At 56.9% G+C, this 15,858-nt stretch overlaps 1 long non-coding RNA gene across 1 annotated transcript; it reads left to right on the top strand.

Moving 5' to 3' along the window:
- The first annotated feature begins 11,719 nt into the window (after positions 1 to 11,719).
- Positions 11,720 to 14,884, top strand: LOC128314619 (uncharacterized). The gene is made up of 3 exons (XR_008296481.1): positions 11,720 to 12,121; positions 14,212 to 14,299; positions 14,410 to 14,884. It is a non-coding gene; the product is annotated as an uncharacterized LOC128314619 (long non-coding RNA).
- Positions 14,885 to 15,858: the final 974 nt, after the last annotated feature.

Raw genomic sequence — 15,858 nt, 5'->3', positions numbered from 1 at the left:
GCAAGGCTGAGTGCGGGAACCCGGGACGGGCACGAAGGTGCTGTGTTTACTCAGCTGGTTTTCAGAGTCACCTATAACCTCACGTAAAGAGTGTTTCTGGAGATTGAAGACCGGCACCCGACTCAAGTCGCCCGGTGTCCCGGCACTGCCCTGGCCTTGAATTCCAGGCACCCCCACCACCGTGCTGGTAAAAAGGGAAGGGGACCGACTTAATCTAAACCTGTCTTTTCTCTTTCGTGTGTTAAGATAGACCTAACAACACTCGCTGTACGAGAGTTTCAGCTTTTGTCTTTATATTGTGAACTGTTAATACGGACATTACAATTCGGCTCCAATATATATTACGCGCTCAGACTCTGGCCCACTCCCCACGAAGCTACCGTCAGGCTTGCCCTTGAAAAGGAGGTGGGTTGATGCGCAATAAATTGGCCACGGGAGGGATTTCCTGTTGATCCCTGAGTACGGCCAAAATATGTAGAGAAAGACACATGAAACGTATCCAATCCCAACCCCTAATCCTGGTGCTCTGTGGATTTTCTTCATGAGATTCACGCCGGAGAGATTTACCCGAGCATTTCTAGAAACCCCTGCGAGTGCTGGGCATGAGGTCGGCTGGAAAGAACAAGTGGGCAGAGTGCTGCGGGGGTGGGGTCCTGCCGGACTCCTGATTTTGAAGACAAAATGGCCCACGTGACAAAGGGTATTTCTTTTTTTTTTTTAATGTTTATTTTTGAGAGAGAGTGTGTGTGTGTGAGCGGGGGAGGGGCAGAGAGAGAGGGAGACACGGAATCCCACGCAGGCTCCAGGCTCCGAGCTGTCAGCACAGAGCCCGACGCGGGGCTTGAATTCATGGACCGTGAGATCATGACCTGAGCCCAAGTCAGATGCTCAACCGACTGAGCCGCCCGGGCGCCCTGACAAGTGGTATTTCTTTACCATGTCCGTTTATTGGACACTGAATTTGGCGAAGTGTTTTGGCACCTGTTTTCCTAGTTCGCCACGGCACCTTGTTCCTTCCGATGCACGTTCTCAAGTTCAGGAGCACGGGGAAGACACGCGCTCAGTCCACGCAAGGAGTCTTCTCGCTGTGTCTCTGAGAAGCCGTCCGTTTGCGATTGTGCGGTTTAGCGTTTTCATCCTTCAGACCTCGGCCAGCGTTGCCCTCTTCCCGCAGCACGTCCATCCCTGGAGCTCCTGGGGCCGCAGGGCCCTGTCCTCGCCAGCCGTGAGCCCGCCAGGGGGAGGCTGCCCCGCCGTCCTGTTCCGTGCCTGGCCTGGCCTCGGACACTCGGCCGGAGGAATGCCGAGTAAATGAATTCATTCATTCGCTTGGACCCCTGTCAGCCCACGCGCCGCCGTGCCCGGCCCTTCCCGCGTGGGCTCGCCAACCTGCCAACGCCATCCTGAACTTGCTAGGGTCTCGGTGGCGCTTCCACGAGGGCTCCTCCGAGGCAAGCGGTCACGTCCGCGTGACGAAACGTTGGCTCGCTGCCCTGGGCCGCCGCGTTGCCACACGCCCCATGTCAGCGAGGGTGGTGGCACCGCGGGTGATTCTTCGCGGCACCGGGCCGGGCTGTGCTGGGCCGTCCACGCCGCCGGCCTCCGCCAGCCACAGCCGGCTGCACTGGCCGGATCGAATGCGGGGCAGCTGTGGCTGCTGACTGAAAGTCGTTAGAGCCCGGAGCCCCCCTTCCCTCCGCTAACCGCACCCCTGCCCGTCCCCCGTGCACACGGACACCCTTACGCCTGGCCTTTTCTGGGCTCCATGCTGTGAGCTTTGGCTCCCGGGAGGCCTGAGGCTGCCCTTCACGTCGTGCCTCGTTGGCCATCTGCCTGCTTTCGTGCCTGCCCTCGTTCTCCCACACGTGGGCCCGGTGCCCCCTGCCAGCCTGAGCAGCTGGCATCACTAGCCCCCGAGTTTCCTGTCAGTCACCTTTGTTGCAAAGACCCAACGAGGGCAGGGCAGGTGTGGGGCTAAGCTGGGAGAAAGCTCTCTGGGTGAGGAGAGCGGCTGTGCCCCTCATGAGCGGCTTCCTCCCTGACTCCTGGTTCCTGCAGCCGGCCTGGGGGGGGGGGGGGGGTTGTGGAGGGAGGGGTGCGAGCCCTGCTCAGACAGCCTGCTGGAATCAATAGCCCTCCACAAGTCCGGCCTGTCAGGCCGGTTCTGGGGTTTGTGTCCTCCTGCTCCATCACACGTCACTATCCGTCTCCCTCGGACGCCCCGCCAGCTGGCCGAGCCGTCTGGAAAAAGGTCAGCATGCCAACAAGTCACGGGAAAGATCATTTCAGAGTTTCACGCGTCCAAAGGAGGGAGAGTCTGCAGGTTATTTCCCATTATGGGGTTAGCAGCAAGCTTCCAGTCCTTTTAAAAATCTGGGCACACGGAGCAGCCCCGTCTGGGGGCTTCTCATAGATGAAATTGTTGCATCTTTTAAGAGGCACATACGGGAATTTGCAGGTGTACTGTTGGTCATTTAAAACCACCAGGAATGACAATGACGGTAGGTGTTTTCATAAGAGTGAAAGAGGGAGGGAGGTTGTTAAACACCCAACTTTGGGTCCTCCAACTTTGTTCTTCCTTCCTTCCAAATCATTCTTCCTCTCTGGGGTCCCTTGAGATTCCACTTGGATTTTAGGATGACTTTTTTCAATCTCTGCAAAAAAACACAAAAAAATGCCATTGTGTTTTCATAGAGATTGGGTCGAGTCTGTAGATCACTCTAGGTGGTACTGACACCTTACGTCTGCCAATCCCTGAACACAGGATGTTGAAAACTATGCTTTTTACCCAACGGGATATCAGGAATATATTTTGATATCAGTTATACAAATCATTCATCCATTCATCCATCGAGTGTTTTGTAAGTGCCTTTCGTGTCCCAGGAACTGTTCTAGGCACTTGAGCAAAACAAAGGCCCCCCCCTCCGTCAAGTGTCCTTTCCGGCTGGGGACAACAGACACTGAGCACCAAACTAGTAAACAAACAAATGATACAGTATGCTAGAAGATGGCAAGTGCTTTGGGGAAGAAATCACCACAAAGTAAAGAGGATTAGGAGTGAGGCTGGAAGGTTCACTCACTTCCAGTGAGTGAGGTTGCAATTTTGAGTAGGATGTCTGAAATAAAAACCTCACCGTGGGGGCACCTGGGTGGCTCAGTCGGTTAAGCATCCAGGTCATGATCTCACGGCTCGCGAGATCGGACCCCGTGTCAGGTTCCGTGCTGATGGTGCAGAGCCTCCTCGGGCTTCTCTCGCCCTCTCTCTGCCCCTCCCCCCCTCAAAATAAATCAATAAGCTCTGAAAGCAAACAAACAGACACACACCTCACTTGGAAGCTGGCTTAGCTCACGCTCGCTAGAAAACAAAAGCCAGGGAGAGGCATAAGTGCTAGCACCCTCCTGGAGGTGTAACCCCTGGGCAACAGTAGTGAGGACAGGAAGGGTGGAGAGGCGGGTGTGGGCCCCCCCCCCCCCCCAGAGCTAACCAAGCCGCCCCGGGGCTGCTGAGGCTTTGTCACAGGCCGCGGAGAGGAACACTGGGTTTTTAGCCACGGGGGAGACCTCCGGGCAGGTTGTATGGAAAAGCCACGCCTGGACGACAGGCACTGGAGAGAGCACACACGAGACACCCAGCTGCCTGCTCTCTGCCCCCTCCATTAACTGAAGTTTGCAGCTATCCCCCTGTCTCCGGGCTGTGTCCCTTAGCTACCTTGTCAGCTGCGGCGGGAACCAGGTCCCATGTCCTTGAACTTGGTGCTTCATCCGAGCCCAGAAAGGGCAGTGGGAACCGGAGACTCAAGGCGTAGCTGGCCAACCTCAGGCAGTGGGGGGACCCCCTGGCCATTTCAGAAGCCGGGTAAGGGATCTGAGAGAAGGCGAGGTTGACGGAGTCCCGTCTGATGCAGACGATTTACCGCATTCCCCTTAGAGCACTCTCTCTCTTTTTAATGGCCACACGCCCTTTTATCGAAAAGATTTTAAGCTACTGGGGCGCCTGGGTGGCTCAGTCAGTTAAGCATCCGCCTTTGCCTCAGGTCGTGATCTCGCGGTTCGTGAGTTCGAGCCCCACATTGGGCGCACTGCTGTCCGCACAGAGCCCACTTCAGACCTTCTGTCCTCTCTCTCTGCCCCTCTCTTGCCCTCTCACTCTCTCTCAAAAATAAACATTTTTTTTTAATCTGAAACAAACAGAATAGATTTTAAGCTATTTCAGTTTCCCCCTCTGGAGAGCCTAAGGTCATCTCCAACTTTCACTGTCATAACCAGCGGTCAGGCAGACATGCCTGTCCAGTCGTCCTCGTGACCTTGCCTGAGTATTTCTGTTGCCGGAGCTCCAAAAGCAAAACATCGGGATTTATGGCGTGTGCGTATCTGGCCGCTTGTTAGAGGCTGTGGAGGTCCCTTCAGTGCTGTGGTGCCTGATCGCATTCTCACGGCTGACAGTCTCACGCCCGGGCCTTCACCCGTTGGCCAATCTGCAGGTGGAAATGGTTTCTCATTTTTATCTTGCGTTTCTCCAGTGAGACCGGGCGGCTTTCAGGGCGGTTTTAACCATTTGTGTTTTCTCTTGTGAATTTTCTACAAGGTTTTTGGGGTTTTTTGTTTGGTTGGTTGGAGTTTTTAGTTTCTTTAACGTTTACTTGTTTATTGTTTTTAAAGTTTATTTATTTACTTTGAAAGAGAGAGAGAGAGAGAGAGCTGGGGAGCGGAAGAGAGACCGAGAGAGAGAGAGAGAGAAGCCCAAACAGGCACTGTGGGTGTAGAGCTCCATGCAGGGCTTGAACTCATGAACCGTGAGATCATGACGGGAGCCGAAAGCTAGAGTTGGATGCTTAACCAACTGAGCCACCCATGCGCCCCGACATTTATTTATTTTTGAGAGACAGAGAGAGACAGAGCGCGATTGGGGGAGGAGCAGGGAGAGAGAGGGAGACACAATCCGAAGCAGGCTCCAGGCTCCGAGCTGTCAGCACAGAGCCTGATGCGGGACCCGAACTCACCGACCACCAGATTGTGACCTGAGCTGAAGTCGGACGCTTAACTGACTGAGCCCCCCAGGCGCTCCCAAGGTTTTTGTTTTTTAATTGTTACCGTTTTCTCACTTCTAGGGCCTCTTTGTATGTGAGGAAAGTTAGGTCTTTGTCTTTTCTGTGCAACCCATGCTAGTAATAGCCCTCCTCACCCTGCAGTATCTGGGTTGGAGTGACAAGTCATATCCAGTGTGGCGCCCTCTCTGGGTTCCTGAGTCTTTTTTTTACAAAGGTCAAGTATGGTAAAGATGGGCCAGAATAGATTGTCTGAAAGTTGCCTGAAGCGGCCGGGCCCTGTCCGATGTCCTCCAAAAGAGGCTGTTCTCAGTTTTTAGAGCAATCCCCAGGATGGACCCTTCCGCTGTGTGAACACAACACATTATTCTGTCACTTAGCCCAGAAATCAATAAAGTTTCCTGAGCCAGTGAACAAATGAGTGGGGGAACCGAGCAATCGGATGTTCCTGTTGGATTAGGTATTTTGTTGAAGGTGAAATGGTGGAAACAGACCCGAGAGAAATTCGATCTGAGCCGAGAGCCTGGAATCAACCAGCGCGTGGCACCATCTGATGGCCCTCCCGGTCCCCTCCTCCTAAGGGTGCTGAGCATCACAGCACGGCCGTCATCCATTGACCCATTGAGGCTTCCTGTGTCAGCCCACTGTTGTGCCACAGCCGATGAACTGGGGTTGTTCCCACAGCCGGAGGAGGAAACGGGGCACGGAGGCCCCTCCCCACTAAACGCCAGTGACGCCTTCCCCCCTTTCCAAACATGTCCCCACATCAAAGTCGCAGGGACTGAAGCGCGGGGTGCCGGCCTCACTCGCCGTCCCTGCCTGGCACAGCCCCCTCCACAGCCAGTGCCCGAACCCCAACAATAGCCTGAGCCTGGGCCTCACCTGCCTGCCCCCCCAGACACGGGGGGAAGCGGAGGGGAGCCTGCTTGACCAAAGATCAGCCTTCTGGAAACCACTTCTCGCTACCGTGGGGACCCCCGTCGGGAAAGCACCCCACCTTGGTTCAAAGACCTTCCCACGGTCGCCAGACGTTTCCTCCCGATGTGGGCTTGTGGCCAGCGTGTCCTGCACGTGGGGCGTTTCCTGGAACAGACGTGGCTGTGCTTGTGGCGAGGGCTGCTTCTGTCCCCAGGTTCCACGCCACTCCCACCCCCCACCCCCCCTTCTAGAATGAACCGCTGTGGCCCGGGCCACGCCTTCCACAGACACATGCTCCCTACACTCGGGGGCGCCGTCCCTGCTGGGGCTGGGATGGGGAGGCCCTTTGTGTGCCCGCCTTGGTTCCCGGTGGCGTCTGGTCACGTTCTCCAGTGACGCCCGCGCCCCCTGGTGGCCACTGCGGCACCTGCGTCCTCCCGGGCGCGCGCCCTCCTCAGCGGCCAAGGGGGCCGGGGGTGTGTCCCGCCAGGCCAACCCGGTGGCAGTTTGGCTGTCGGTACCGTGTTCTCTTTGTTAAACAGACAAACACGACAGAGCTTTAGACAATCTGTTCGCTGGGGTCACGCGGGACTGGGATTTGGGGCCAGTTCTCCAGATTGCTGAAAATGACAATGTGGGAAGGGTGCCACGTCGGTGGCCAAAACGTCGACAACCAGAAGGGAGAGTCCCTGATGCTGTGGAAGCAGCCACCGGGTCCCCCCGGACCCCTCCCCAGTCACCTTACGGTCGGCTGGTGGTTTAACTGGCGGCTCACGGCCCATTTGCAGACTGCCTCATCAGGGGTTTCCGGGACTCAGTCTCCCCCGCCCCCCAGTGCTCGGGGAGGAAAATGGGTCTGGATCCCCCGGCGGATCAGTGCGGCGGGCATTGTCAGGGCTCGGGTACGGGAGGAAGGGGCAGCAGGGCTCCGGCCGGGTGCGCACACCTGCCTTCCCGTCTCTGGCTCCCAAACCCGTCTGTCTGACCCGGCGGGGAACTGGGGCCTCCGGTGACCCCCGGCTGCTCCTGCCTGCTGTTGAGACCTGGCAACGGAACTGGATGCTCGAGCAGGACCGTCTGAAGCCAGCAAGGTGAGAGCCTTCACCCCCGGGGCCCAGGCAAAACGGTAACAGAGGCCACGGCCTCTGCCGAAATGAATTTTTAAATGAGGCGCTTTGGTCGCAGGCACATTATGGAAGAAAGATACACTTTTCCCCCTCATTCATGGGCATAAACGGCTGGAAGCCAGATCAGTGGGGGGAAGGCACAGAGGAGAGGTAGGGAATTCTTTCCACGCACAGACGTCCAGGAGCCGTCGTCCCTCGATGCCTGAGGGACGCGATGACACCGCTCTGCCCTCCGGCACCAGCCTGGCTTGTCACCCCACAGCTTTGCCCTTTGTGGCCGAGGACAGATCTGTGGGCTGGAGAGGCTGACAGAGCCCGGCTGAGCCCCACTCGAAGGGGGTGGCCCTTAGCCGTTTGGGGGCCACAGACGCCGCTGAGAACAGGAAGGGCTCTCTGAGAGAAGGAATGGGGGTCCCGCGATGCTGCCCCCAGGCCACAGAGGGCAGCCTGAGGCCCCTGCAAGCCACGTCGCCCCAGGCAAGCCCTGCTGTCCCCCGTGTCCCTTGCTGCAGGTATAACCGGGTATCAGAGACACTGTCTCTGCAGATGTGCATCCCGAAAGGTCCAGAGTGGGCTTCTGGCCAGAGGCACGGCTGTGTGGGCCGCCCCTCGAGGCCCAGAGCCCCAGCAGTCTGTGGCCAGATCGAGACCGGAGCTGAGACGCAGAAGAGGGGGAGCTGGTCCGGGGGCTGCCTTAGGGCATCTCCCCAGCCCAAACATGTCCCCTTCCGGCCCCACCAGGCCGGCGGCCCTGCCTTCTTCCCCAGGTGCTGTCTCCCTCCGGGGCACACCGCCAGCTGAGCCAGGCATCCAGCCGGGGTCTCGAGAGCGGGCACAGGGCCTGCGGGGACCTCAGGCGCCCCGGACAGCTGCTCTCGACTGTCGCCCACCCCCCAGGGACATGCTGCTGCCAGCTGGAGGGACAGCCTCCCACAAAGCCTGACGGCCCCCAGCACAAGGGACGACTCGCCCCTGACTGGCCCTCATGTGCGGCCAGGAGCCCGTCCAGCCCTCCGTGCCTGCGTCCCTGGGGCTCCCACACTGAGTTTCACCCACTGGTGCCATGTTCTGACACGTATACCTTTTTAAACATGTCAAAGGCGGGGGGCGGTGCCTGGGTGGCTCAGTCAGTTGAGCGTCCGACTTTGGCTCAGGTCGTATCTCGCGGTTTGTGAGTTCAAGCCCCACGCTGGGCTCTGTACTGACAGCTCAGAGCCTGGAGCCTGCTTCGGATTCTGTGTCTCCCTCTCTCTCTGCCCTTCCCCAGCTCGTCCTCTCTCTCGCTCTCTCGCTCTCAAAAATGAATAAACCTTAAAAAAAAAAAGTAACGCGTTGGGCAGCTTATAACAGAATAGCAGCCCTCCACCCCACCCCCACCACTTGGAATTTCTGTGCTGACACAGCCATCCACAGCCATCTCTTCTGGCTGTTGTTTCTAGAGCCTTCCTCATGCGGATGAATACTGTGAATAGCTACCTCGTTGGTTCCTATGGGGAACCGTGGTTTAACCCTGTCATACATCCCCCCCCCCACACTGATCCCGGATGCTTACGATAGTATATGGTTGTGTTAATATTGTTCATAGCTCGCTTCCTTATGCGGTAAGATGTTTATTTGCTGGTGCAATTTTTTTTAAGTTTACTTTTATTTATTTTGAGAGACAGAGAGAGCGAGCCGGGGAGGGGGCAGAGAGAGAGAGAGAGAGAGAGAGAGAGAATCCCAAGCAGGTGCTGCACTGTCAGCGTAGAGCCCGATGCAGGGCTGGAACTCGAGAACCAGGCGCGGAAAGCAAGAGTCAGACGCTTAATCGACTGAGCCTCCCAGGCACCCCTGGTGCCAAGTTTAACTTTCCCTGATGTTGATGACGGTCTTTCCCCTCTAAGTTAGCGTCTACAGGGCTTGTTTGCCCCCGCGGTACCTGTGGGGACTATAAAATCCCCCCCACCCCCAGCCGTCACTGGTTGTCTTTCCTCCGGGCACCCCGCCCCCATCCTGGGCGGCCCTCCTCCTCCCCCACCCCGTCCCCCGTGGGACACCCCTCCATGGCCCTCTGGCGTCATTTCCTCCCCTGCTCTATTGTTGTGGGTTTACTCCTTTTCTACCACAAGTGAAAAATACAAAGAATGATAAAATGCCACTTGTTGTCCCCACCCTATTAAAAGATAAAACCTTGCAACAGTTAACCTCCCGTGGATTCCCCCTCCTGCTCGCCTCTCCCCAGCTCCCCTCAACTTGGACAGAACCCTTCCTGTGGGTCGAACTGTGTCCCCCCCAAAAAAGATCTGTTGGACTCCTAACCCCCAGTGCCTGCGAATGTGACCTTCCTTGGAAAGTTAAGACGAGGTCACACGGGAGCAGGGTGGCCCTAATCCCGTGTGACTGGCATCCTCATAAGAAGGGGAGTGTGAGGGGCGCCTGGGTGGCTCAGTCGGTTGAGCGTCCGACTTCAGCTCAGGTCACGATCTCGCGGTCCGCGAGTTCGAGCCCCGCGTCGGGCTCTGGGCTGATGGCTCAGATCCTGGAGCCTGCTTCCGATTCTGTGTCTCCCTCTCTCTCTGCCCCTCCCCCATTCATGCTGTGTCTCTCTCTGTCTCAAAAATAAATAAATGTTAAAAAAAAAAATTAAAAAAAAAAAAGAAGGGGGGTGTGGACACCGACAGGAATGGGGGGTGGGGGCGGGGGCGTTCTCTGCCACAAGCCCGGGGACCAGGGGCCGCCACACTCGGGTCGGGGGGGCGGTGGCTTGAGCACGTGTTTTCCGGCAACTGCAGAGGATCTCGGGCCGCGGGGAGGCCTGAGAGACGATGCATTTCTGCTGCTTACGCCCCTGGTTTGTGATCTGGCGGCCTTACCCCCAGCTGGGCATCCGCTCGTCTGTCTTGATCCTCACACGCCCTCGGGAATGTGCTGGTGTGTGAGCCCCACACCATGTGGGGGGCGGGGCGGGGAGGCCCGGTGCCTGAGATGCAGGTGGGGTGGCCAGTGCGGCCCAGGGGACAGCCCGCGGTGGAGGCCTCTCCCTCGCACCCCAGTGGAAGGGACGAGCTCTCTCTTGTCCGTCCCGACACCAGCCCTGGGGCCGGAGGGAAGCTCAGTGCCAAGGAGTGACCATAGGACACAGGCGTCCCCTCACAGGTGGACACGCGACTCCTCTCTGTGCCTGCTCCGTGCCCGTGGCCATGGCAGACACCACACTTTGTCCCCAGGAGCCTCTCTTCCTTTCAGAACCTTCCAGAACACCCAGGCTGCACCAGGACTCCCTGCGAAAGACCTCACTTCCCAGCCTCCCTCGCAGCCACGCGGAGCCATGTGAGCAAACGTGGGCCAGCGCAGTGACTTGAGAAGCTTTTGGGCCAGGTGGTTTACAGGACATCATCCTGCAGGGACACAGGGACACAGACCTGATGGGGGCGGGGGCGGGGGGGGGGGTGGATCTCACCGTGCAGGCCAGACCCGGACCGGCAGGAAGTGTCATCACCCTGCACCATGGAGGGAGCCTTTCAAGGGGAGCAGGGAGCCCGTCCAACCTCCGGAGGAGAAGAGGGGCTCCCGGCTCGGAAAACGCACTCTGTGTCTACCCACAGCAGCCCCGGGGGCAGAAAGAAGCGATCTGCTGGTGGGGGGCCTATGGCTTTTTATTTGTAACCTGCACAACTGCGATGAAAGCTTTCAACACAGAAGAAAGGCCAAGCTATCCATTGTTTTTTCATGACAGGAGTCTGAATTACAGACCGGAGCAGGTGCACAATTATCATTTAATTTGTCCCCATCCCGTTTCTTAGGCTGCAAGGACTCTCCCGGGCCCTGGGGGGAACAGGTTTGAAGCCTCCGAGCTACCAGTCATTCTAAGGCTTTTAACAATTTGAAAGCGACGAAGGGGGGCAGAAACAAGCCACCAGCGAAGCATGAGCGCATTTCACTCACGGGACAAGGCATCACGGAGTCACTTAAATAGCGCTTTCTCGACACTCAAATGCAGATTCTGTCTTTCTCCAGACCAAAAGCCCTCTCGCCCGGAGATGCACAGACGATGTCCAGGCGTAAACGAGTCCTCGACTTTTGGAAACGACCAGGAGCCGGCGGCATGTTCGTCCCCCACCCCCCACCCCCCAGGACACCCTGCTGAGTTTCTGCGTGGCTGGCTGGGCGCCGGGTCAGCCCAGGGCTGGGCACGATGGGCCACATCGCTCGTGCTAGGCGAGCCATTGGGTAGATGTGATCTCCTCAGCTGCTCACAGGGGAGTCGGGATAAGAACCCAGGAATCAGATCCCCATCCTTGGAGGCGGGTGTAGACCTGCCAAGTGCAGGGAAGTAGCAGGGGTCCTGGATTCGCGGGATGGAAGCAAAACCCGCGTCATGAGCCCCTCGGAGACCTGGAACAGAAGGGGGACCCCACCTGGAGCACGTACATCCCTGCCCCTTGGGTTGTGTGCGTGCATTTTGTGTGGAAGGCAGCCCCCGCCTTTTATTAGATTTTAATCAAGAATGATCCTGTTAAATATTTAAGATTGCCTTTTGAGGATGATATTCTTAAAGAACCATGTGATGAAGAGAAAAAGACGGGGAAGCATGAATTTTTAAAATTCATTCCCGGTATACAATAATTCCGAGAGGCTCTCGCTGCTGCTCTGCCGTGAGGAGAGTGTCTCTCACGTGGCCAATTACTCCCGTCCCTCCGGCCCCAGGACCCCCATCCCAATCGCCCATCGCAGCTCTGTTTACAGAAGGTAACACCATTGGGCCCACCAGCAAGGCAACACAGGTTTCAGAAAGGTCTGACTTGTTCTGTGCGCACTCCAGGGATCCGTCCTCTGGCCGCGTTGAACGGGTCCTCCCCTTTGGCTTGGGAAGGCCCAGTCGGAGCGCACGCGCACCGACACGCGCACGCGCAGGCACGTTCAGGCGCTTCCTCTGAGCCCGTGCTGCCTCCGGGGAGACCAATAGCACAGAAAGGCAAGAATCCAAGGTCTGGGGACTCCCCCTCCTGGTCTGGGGACCCAGGACAGCCCCGGCTCCGCCTCTCCTGCTGGGTAGGCAGGGCCTCCGATGCCCCCGTTAGCGACCACCCGTGGCCACAGAGGCGAAGATGGGTTATAGGAGTATGGGACCCCCGGGATGGGCCCCCCATCGACCCACCGTCACCTGACGGGGCTCTTCCCACACCCTCGCCCTCCCCCTGCAAACCTCCGCTGCTCTAGATGCCACTCCCCCCGCAGCTGGCCAACAGGGTCCCTACCGAGGTGTGGGCAGGTGCCTAGGATGTGAGCCGATGCTGATTCAGGCAGGGTTCTCAAGAACGGAGGAAGGTTCCGGCGAAGATGCACTCATCTCCCAAGGAGGAGTCGGGGCTGGTGGAGACTGAGGTCTGGAGGATCTGCTCCCCAAGGCTGCCCGGTGCCCAGGTGCCTCCCGCGTGCTGCCTCGCTGCGCGTCCTAGCGGTCACTTTGTCCTCCGGGGCGAGTGGCCTACCACCAGCCACAGGGGAATGGAAAGAGGGCAGGACGCCTTCCACTTACTACCCCCGTCCCACTCTCCCCGACCTCACCTAATCCAGAGGAGACCGGGAACTCTTCCTGTGTCCGGAGGGACAGTTAACCGTCTCTACCACGCCGAGCGAGAACCTCTGTAGCCCTTCTTCGTGGTTGATTCTACACCATAAGACACAGTTGAGAAAAGAAAAGCTAGGGCCTATCTGCACTTGAACCCGGGACTCGGAAAGGGAAGCCTCCAGGACCTCCATACGCCAAATGATGGGGTCAGCATTGGGGTCAGACCTCAAGGACAGCCCAAGAAAGGGAAGGGACCTTGTAGGTGGAGGGGCCCCTCCTCCCGACACCTGAGACACATGACCCTGAGAGGCAGGTGGCTGTGCTCCTGGGCCAGGCCAGACAACCTTGAGTGGCCCTGAGGGACAGGGGGCAAGAAAGAGAGGAACGGGGGGGATGTCTTCACAGCGGCTGTTGATTTTCTTTTTTTTTTAAATTTTTTTTTAACGTTTATTTATTTTTGAGACAGAGACAGAGCATGAATGGGGGAGGGGCAGAGAGAGAGGGAGACACAGAATCGGAAACAGGCTCCAGGCTCTGAGCTGTCAGCCCAGAGCCCGACGCGGGGCTCGAACTCACGGACCGTGAGATCGTGACCTGAGCTGAAGTCGGACGCTTAACCGACTGAGCCACCCAGGCGCCCCTGGCTGTTGATTTTCAACAGAGGTCCGTGCGCCCCTCGCTCAGGATGCTGCAGCTGCCTGGCCCCGTGCCCTTCCAGAGAAGTCTTTTCTTTCTTCCCTCCTGGGAAGGGTGGGGCCAGAGACGCCACAGGCCATTTGCAGCCGTCCAGGGAAGGTTCAAGGGCCCGGGGTGATTTACCAAGAGGTGATTCAGATTAACAACTATTTTCGAAGCTGCTGCATCTGGGTTCTCCAGAGAATCTGGACCAAGAAGGTGTGTAAGGAGGGAACTTTACTTAAGAAATGGGCTCGTTTGGGGCGCCTGGGTGGCTCAGTCGGTTAAACGTCTGACTTCAGCTCAGGTCACGATCTTGCAGGTGGTGAGTTCGAGCCCCACGCCGGGCTCTGTGCTGACAGCCCAGACCCTGGAGCCTGCTTCGGATTCTGTGTCTCCCTCGCTCTCTGCCCCTCCCCCGCTCACACTCTTGTCTCTCTCAAAAATAAATAAACATTAAAAAAAAATAGAAAAGAAATGGGCTCACTCGACTGTAGGGGCTGTAAGTTCAGGTGAGATTTGGTGTCCCCATCTCGAGGCCAAGTTCTGAAAGGCGGCAGGCTTGGAAACAGGACGAGTATGTTAGTCTCGAGGCAGAATTCCCTCTTCGCCAGGAAAGCCGTCTTTGCGCTTAAGGCCTTCAACTGATTGGATAAGGCCCACCCATGTTCTGGGGGGTAATTTCCTTCCCCAAAGTCTACTGATTAAATGTTAATCACAGCTACAAAATACCATCACAGCAGCATCCAGGCTGGTGTCGGACTCAATGCCGGGGCACCAGAGGCTGGCCCCGAGGACACAGACCACTGACAACCGTAACCTCAGGCACTTTCCTCCTCTATCCCCCAGACTTACACAAATGCTCGTTACAGTTTTACTCTGCTTTGTTTTGAAGGAACCCAGAACGCTTCCCTAAAAACAGGGCCCTCCGGTGGGCAAAACTCCATCACTGAGCCGGGGATCTGGACCAGGTTGGCCCCGGGGTGACTGACTGTGGGTCTCCCGTCTCTGAAGCGTTTTCAAAACACAAAGAAAGCACGCGAGCAGAGACCCTGCGTGGCCTCAAAGCCGAATTCACTCTGTTTATTATCAGGCCCTTTGTAGAACGCGTTCGCCCACCTGGATCTAAGCATCTCTAATCTCCTGTCTCCGCGGAACGCGCTCTGACAGCGGCTAGTTCCTGGACGGTGTAGATTGGCTCCCAGTGACAGCCTCCATCCCTCCTCACTTAGCCTAGAGCAACTCGGTTAAAATTAAACGTACTTCACCTCTTTACCTTGGTCTTCTCTGTCTCTCCTGACGGAAGCTAAGCCCCAGGGGTCTTATCCCTCTTGCCAACCTGTGGGGTAGTTTCTGCATCTACATCTAGAACAGGACCGGGTTTCTCATAATAGTGCTATTAATACTTGTTGAATGGATGAAGCCTTCCGTAAATAGATACTCTAAGCAACTCTGCCGTCTTTGAAATTCTGTAGTTAGAGAGGACACCTTCAACTTGAAGCAAATAGGGGGATGGTCCTCGGCTAGAAGGCAAACGCCCCAGGCATGTGGGCAGCGCACACAAAGCTTCCTGCCTGAAGGAATGTAAGTGATATCAGCCGGGTAGCCATTTACACATTAGTATAAACAAGCTTTCTATTGTAGTCATGGAAGGACATTTCAAGGACAGAAAAGAAAGGCAGAATCAGAACACTGGGTATGTGAGCAGGTCAAGGAGAGGGGACGCTGACAGGGAAGAGGTGGACGAGAAGGGGAGGCCAAGGACACTGAAGACAAACTGTCCCATCTTCCCCAGGAGTTGGCCCAGACAACCACTCTCAAACCTGTCAGTGGGCAAAGCCCGCTCGGTTATTAGGTCACAAAAATGGAAACCATGTGCACTGTTGATTTGCTCCCAGACCATTTCCCCCCGATGCTGTAAAACTGGACCCTCCCAAAGTGTTCCAGAACACCAGACGCGGAGGAATCAGTAGGAGCTACGTAGGGAGAGATTCCAGGGGAAATGCCTGGTTAAATGAAACCACACGGGTTTATCATTTCAGGACTTGCCAGAGCCTTTATTATGCTTACACGAATATCTTCACCTCTGGGAGGAGGCTCCAGATGGTGGTATGCCCGACTGTTTCTTCACGGAACCCCCTCGTCCGTTCTGCATGGCACAGACTGACATTCCCAGGAACACCATTTGGGAAACATGGACCCCGAGGTTCGGACCATGCGGGAAGTTCTGCCTGGTGCTCCCAGGAGGCATGTCACTTCCGGAGCTAATCAGGCACAGGGACACCGACGTGTAGCCTGGCTCTGAGTGACAGTCCCCATCGTTTTTATGAAGAGGCTCCGGGCCCTGGTCCACAAAAGCTAAAGAAGGGCCACGCTCTGCCTCACTTACCTCTGCCCACAGCTCCTGCCTTCCAAGAGGAAGAGAGAAAGGGGAACAGACAAGTGGTCTAGGGGGAGGAAAAAGAAGATGGGGAGGGGACAGGGAGGCTGGTGCAGGGGTGGCACCCCTCTGCGCCCTCTGGAGCTCTCAGCGGACCCACTC

This window comes from Acinonyx jubatus, chromosome A2, assembly GCF_027475565.1.
Source record: "Acinonyx jubatus isolate Ajub_Pintada_27869175 chromosome A2, VMU_Ajub_asm_v1.0, whole genome shotgun sequence".
NCBI classification, from domain to species: domain Eukaryota; kingdom Metazoa; phylum Chordata; class Mammalia; order Carnivora; family Felidae; genus Acinonyx; species Acinonyx jubatus.
The sequence above is the reverse complement of the archived record's forward strand: the minus strand, read 5'-3'. Positions and strand labels throughout refer to the sequence as shown.